The sequence below is a fragment of the Petaurus breviceps genome, unplaced genomic scaffold (assembly GCF_028583685.1).
Source record: "Petaurus breviceps papuanus isolate PSGF00001 unplaced genomic scaffold, PetGlider_PUasm1.0 156, whole genome shotgun sequence".
Lineage (NCBI taxonomy): Eukaryota > Metazoa > Chordata > Mammalia > Diprotodontia > Petauridae > Petaurus > Petaurus breviceps.
This window is the reverse complement of record NW_027185720.1, coordinates 13,765,654-13,771,757: the sequence shown is the minus strand read 5'-3', so window position 1 is coordinate 13,771,757 and position 6,104 is coordinate 13,765,654.

Sequence of the window (6,104 nt, the reverse complement as noted above, 5' to 3'; positions counted from 1 at the left end):
AAGGAAGGAAGGAAGGAAGGAAGGAAGGAAGGAAGGAAGGAAGGAAGAGAAAAGCAACAACAAAACATTTACAAGGATACATAGAAGAAAACAAAATGTTCAGAGCGGGATCACAATCAGCAATTTTGTTACTACCTCCATAAATTTAATATACAGTTTCAAGAGACAAACTGAATGATAACAGAAGTTTGCAGATTCTTTAGGATTGTAATAAAAAAAGAAAATTTAAACTTTAAAAAGGAGAAAGAGGTCCTGACTAGAGAGATTTGGAAGGCATGTGCATAGAGGTGGTAGTTGAAACCCTGGGGATGAAAATGATTGTTGAGGGGGTGGAGTGGTGAGGAAAGGGCCATGGGGAGCATCCAATTTTTGGAATTAGAAAAAGGAAGAGAAACCAGGGGGGAAAGCTGAGAAATTCACTGAGAGAAGGTAGAAGGTAAGCAGGTGAGGGTGGTGTTTCTGAAACTAAGGCAGAGAACGGTTGTCTAGGGGGAGGGGGGGGATCAGCAAGCTGCAGAGGGGGCGAAGAGATTGAGGATTCCAAAAAGGCCACTGGATATCAGTCATTCAATAAACATTTCTTAAGTGCCTACTATGTGCTAAATAAGCATTGGTGGAACAAATAAAAATGACAGCCCCTTGCCCTCAAGACATTTACAATGTAATGGATAAAGACAACGCTAAAAAGTAAACTGAAAATGGGGAGAGGAGAAGGGAAAGTACCCCACATGGGTAGGATGAGGGGTGGGGAGAGGGATGGAGAAGCCCAGAGGAGTGTGGACAAGCAGGAAAGAAGAAATCAACTTGGAAGTGGCCATTGGGAAGTCATTAGAAACCTCAAAGAGAGAAGATTCATTCAAATGATAGGCAGAAGACACATTGCAAGGAGATGAGAAGAGATGGGGGGGATGGAGAAGCGCCTACCACTTTTTTATTTTATTTTTTAAGGGAAATCAGGCTGTCCAGGGGAGGAGGGAGATAGAGTAGGAGGAAGAGTGCATAGAGAAGAGCTAACCTTGCACATGTTTGAATGGATAGAAGCAAGCCTTTTTTTTTTTCTTTCTGATTGAGGAGACATGGCTATATTTGTAGGCAGATGGCTAGGAGACGGGGAAAAGGAAGAGTTTGAAAGAAAATGAGAAATGTGACTTCAGAAGACTGAGGGTGAAGTGTGTGTTTAACATTGGATCAGAAAGTTGCCAGAATGGGCATACCTCATTTCCCTGTGCGTCCTGCTTTGTTTGGCTGCTAAACTCTATTCTTTGGTTACGGGGGAGGACTCTGGGTTTGGGGTTTGTTTATTTATTTATTTTTGGAGGGGGGGAATCACTGACAACTAATGATCTTTTAAACAATGATTAGAAAAAAGAGGATTAGTAAGACTAAAGAAAATGCTTGGGAGGAAGATGATGGTTAGAGCAGAGATCTGAAGGAAGAAGGATGAAAAGGGTGCCTGGGCACAGGAAAGGAGGCTTCCTGAGACTGGAGGGTAGGAGGAGTAACCAGATTGGAAAACAAGTTTGGAGGGGAGAAATTGAGGAAGCTGCCCCATCACGACCTCAGTATTTTCATGGATACAGGAATTGAATGTGCTGAAGCCCCCCGCTGCTTAAAGCTGCCTCAACTTCCAGTGGGGGCATTTGTACTGGGGCTAACGGTACAAAGCTGGACATGTTTTATTGTCTTGTTAATTGTCTAGGCTGAAGAAAGAGATGGAGAAAATGCTAATGATGTGGATTGAGCTTAAAATGTTTCTTGGGCACATCTTTTTTTTTTTTTTACTTTTATAGGTACAATATCTATTCTTTGTCTACTTTATTTTTTATTTTTTAATTCAATTTTTAATTTATTAATTTGTTTGTTTCCTTTTAGTTTACAGGATTCAATTCCACAATTCCTTGAATTTCACATTTTGTCCCCCTCCTTTCCCTCCCCCCCATGGCGTCTTATTATCAAGTATAGGATCTGTAAATACTTTCACATTATACAATGGTCAGGTTATGAGGATGGATTGTACCAGCTGGAATGAAAAATAGTAAAGAGGACATAAAATCAAATAAGAGAACGAAAAAGATCAGGTATTTTGCTTCCACCTGGATATAAATTTAGTTCTTTCTAGTTCTTTCTCTGGATGCACGTTTTTCTCTCCATCATGCGTCTTTTGGGATTGACTTATATCCCTGCATTGTTGAGAAGAGTCCAGTCTATCAAAGTTGGTCATCACACATACGTTGTGTCTGTAATTGTGTACAAATTTCTCCTGGTTCTACTCTTCTCACTCAGCATCAGTTCTTTTAAGCCTCTCCAGGTAAATATGAAGACCGCCTGCTCCCCGTTTCTTATAGCGCAATAATATTCCATAACATGCATATACCACAACTTGTTCAGCCATTCCCCAATTGATGGACACCCCCTTAATTTCCAATTCTTTGCCACAACAAAAAGAGCTGCTATAAACATTTTTGTACATATGGGTCTTTCTCCCATTTCTATGATCTCTTTGGGATATAACCCTAGGAGTGGTATTGCTGGATCAAAGGGTATGAAAGTATTTATAGCCCTTTGGGCATAGTTCCAGATTGCTTTCCAGAAAGGCTGGATCAGTTCACAACTCCACCAACAATGCATTAGTGTTCTAGTTTGCCCACATCCTCTCCAGCATTTGTCATTTTCCTGTTTTGTCATCTTAGCCAATCTAACTGGTGAGATGTGGTACCTCAGAGTTGTTTTGATTTGCATTTCTCTAATCGATAGTGAATTAGAGCATTTCTTCATGGGGCACATCTTTTTTAAAGAACCCATTGTTAAACATTTTCCAGCACACCCCAGAAGCCAGACCCTGTATTTAGTAGATTTTGCTTAACTGTATTTTTTTTTTCCACTAGGAAGGGTTCTAATGGGGGAGAGTGAGTCATTGGTGACAGGGATTTAAAAAAAAAACATTTGTTTATTTATTTTTAGTTTTCAACCTTCATTTCCACAAGATTTTGAGTTACAATTTTTTCTCCCCGTCTTTCCCTACCCCACCCCAAAAATAGCAAGCCTATTGAATACACTTTCCCCCAATCTGTTCTCTCTTATATTCTCCCCCTTAACCCCCCCCCCAACTTTCTAGTAGGGCAAGATGCATTTCTATACCAATACCTGTATATCAAGGGATTAAAAAAAATTTTTTTTTTGGATTTTTTTTTAAGAGACAAAACTTGAGACACAAAGGTATTGTTAGTGGAGTTGTGAACTAATTCAACCATTCTGGAGAGAGAAGTTTGGGGCTATAAAACTGTGGGCATCCTTTGACCCAGCAATACCCCCACTAGGTTTTTATTCCAAAGAGAGCCACCCCCCCAAAAAAAGACCTCTATGGACAATAATATTTATAGCAGCTCTTTTTGTGGTAGGAAAGAATTGGAAATAGAAGGGATGGCTGTTAATTGTTGAATGATTGAATAAATCATGGTATATAATTGTAATGGAATACTATTGTGCTATAAGAAATGATGAGCAGGATGCTCTCAGAAAAACCTGGGAATACTTACATGAACTGATGTAAAGTGAAGTGAGCAGAACCAGAAGGTTGTACACAGTAACAGAAACATTGTGTGATCATCAACTGCGAAAGACTTAGCTATTCTCAGCAATACAATGATCTAAGACAATTCCAAAAGGTTTATGATGAAAAATGCTATTATCCACCTCCAGAGAAAGAACTGATGGAGTTTGAATGCAGATCAAAGCATACTTTAAAAGAAAACTTTCTCTCTTTTCTTTTTTTGGTTTGTTCTCTTTTGCAACATGACTAATGCGGAAATATGTTTTACATGACTGTATATGTATAACCTATATCAAGTGCTTGCCTTCCTAAAGAGGGGGAAGGGGATGGAGGGGAGGGAGAGAATTTAGAACTCAAAAATTATAAAAAAATTAATGTTAAAATTGTTTTTACAAGTAGTTGAGAAAAAATAAAAACATTCTTAGAATATTAAAAATAAAGATCAGCAAAAGGTCCCTTTTTAAAGAATAGGTGGGAAATGGAAGAAAGGAGACCATTATCAGAAAAGGAGGTGGCTTCATGGCATCTGATCTCTTACTTGTCTGAGTTTGTGTAGTCTTTACTGTCTCTACCAGTTACTTGTTGGTTTTGTGCCATGAGAAGCACACCGGCATGGTGGCTAGAAAACTACCCTTGGAGTCCAGAAACTCTAGGATTTGATATCTCCTCTGGGCTTCCAATTTGTCTGCCTCAGTCTCTTGCCACTGCATCCTCCCCGTCCTCCCCACAGCTACCAAGGTCTGTTTGTCTGAAGAGTAAGTTGGAGCATGCTCAGTGAGCTCTAGGGGGTTACCTATGACTTCTCTGATGAAACATCAAGTCCTCTGATTGGTCTTTAAAACCTTCCCAACTTGATGCCTGCCTCCCCTTCCAGCCTCCATACACCTGCCTCCCCTCCCTGACCTCTGGCAGCTGCACTGGCATCCCAGCTCTTCCTTCCCCGTGATTCTCTCTCTTTTGCCTTTGTCCTTGTTTCTAACGCCCTCCTTCCTCACCCTTGCTTGCCTCTTAGCTTGTCCGGCTTCCTTCAAGACTCAGCTTGAAGTCCACTTTCCCCTCAGAGACTAACTACCAAGTACGCCAGAGCTAGCTTGTCTTTACAGAGTTTGTTATATGTTGTCTCTCCAATCAGACTGAAAGCTCTTCGAGGGCAGGGCCCTGTTTTTGTCTTCCTTTTGCCTTCCAGCACTTAGCATGGTGTGAGCACTAAATTAATGCTTGGTAATGGATTTTTTATCTTTCAAAATGTTGAACGCCAAAAAATTAAAATAAAAAGAACATTTATAAACCTTGTCTTAGAGACTCATCAGGGGCTCAGATAGGTAAATGACTTGCCCTGGGTCACACAGACTTGAATGAGGCAGAGATAAGACTCTGAGGCTGCCTTTCCATCTGCCTCTCTAGGGTAGTAAAATGCATGATATGGGGGAATCCCTTTCTTATACTGAAAAGGGCAGGAAAGGCAGCCTTTCAAAGGGCAGCTAGGTGGCACAGCAGATAGAGCACTGGCCCTGAGTTCAAATCCGACCTCAGACACTTACTAGCTGTGTGGCCCTGGGTAAGTCACTTAACCTGATTGCCTCAAAAAACAACCCCTGCAAATCAAAGGAAAATATGGAAAGGGCCCCTTAGTGCCTGGGCAGAAACATCAACACCTTCTAACCCTAAATAAATAAAAGTCTCCAAATGAGGGGAAAAATTACACACACACACACACACATGCATATATATATACATACACTCACATATATGTGTGTATATGGAGTTTATATATAATGCATATTATACGTAAAATTACTACATTCAATATTACTGATAAGATATATTAATTTATAGTCTATAGTGTATACAATGTTTGCACTGCCATATGATCTGTCCTGTGGTTGGTTAGGGGTGCCCTGTCTTCCAGTCGGTATAAGCCTCTCAAGAGCAGGGGCTCTGCCTTAGCTCTCTGCATGTCCCCAGTACCCAACCCTTCACATAGGAGAGACTCAGTGAACATGGAGGATACTCTCCTGGAATATAAACTCCATGAGGGCAGGGCCAGTAACACAGTCCTACAGGGGAAAGAGCTTCTGGAATTGGATTCTGAGACCTCAGGTCTGAATCTCAGCATCTGTGTGATCTTCGGCAGTCACATCAACTTGCCTGGGCCTCAGTTTCCTCATTGGTAAAATAAGGGGACTGACCAAAATGCTCTCGAGGGGCCCTTCCAGCTCTAAGTCCTGTGATACCACAAGGGTGCTTGTGTCCAGATTAGAAGAGAATTGATGTTTCTCCAGTGTTAAGGACCCCCAAAATACCTTACTAGTGTGTGACTCTGGACAAGTCACTTCACCCTGTTTGCCTCAGTTTCCTCTTCTGTCAAATGAGTCAGAGAAGGAAATGATCAACCAGTCTAGTATCTTTGCTAATAAAACCCTAAATAGGGTCATGGAGGGTCAGATATGGCTGAAAACAACTGAGCAGGAAAAAAGAGGAGGGGTAAGAAAAGAGGACGGCCATCCAAGATGCAGTGAGATAGAGATCTGTGGGCAGGGGCAGGGCAAGGAGG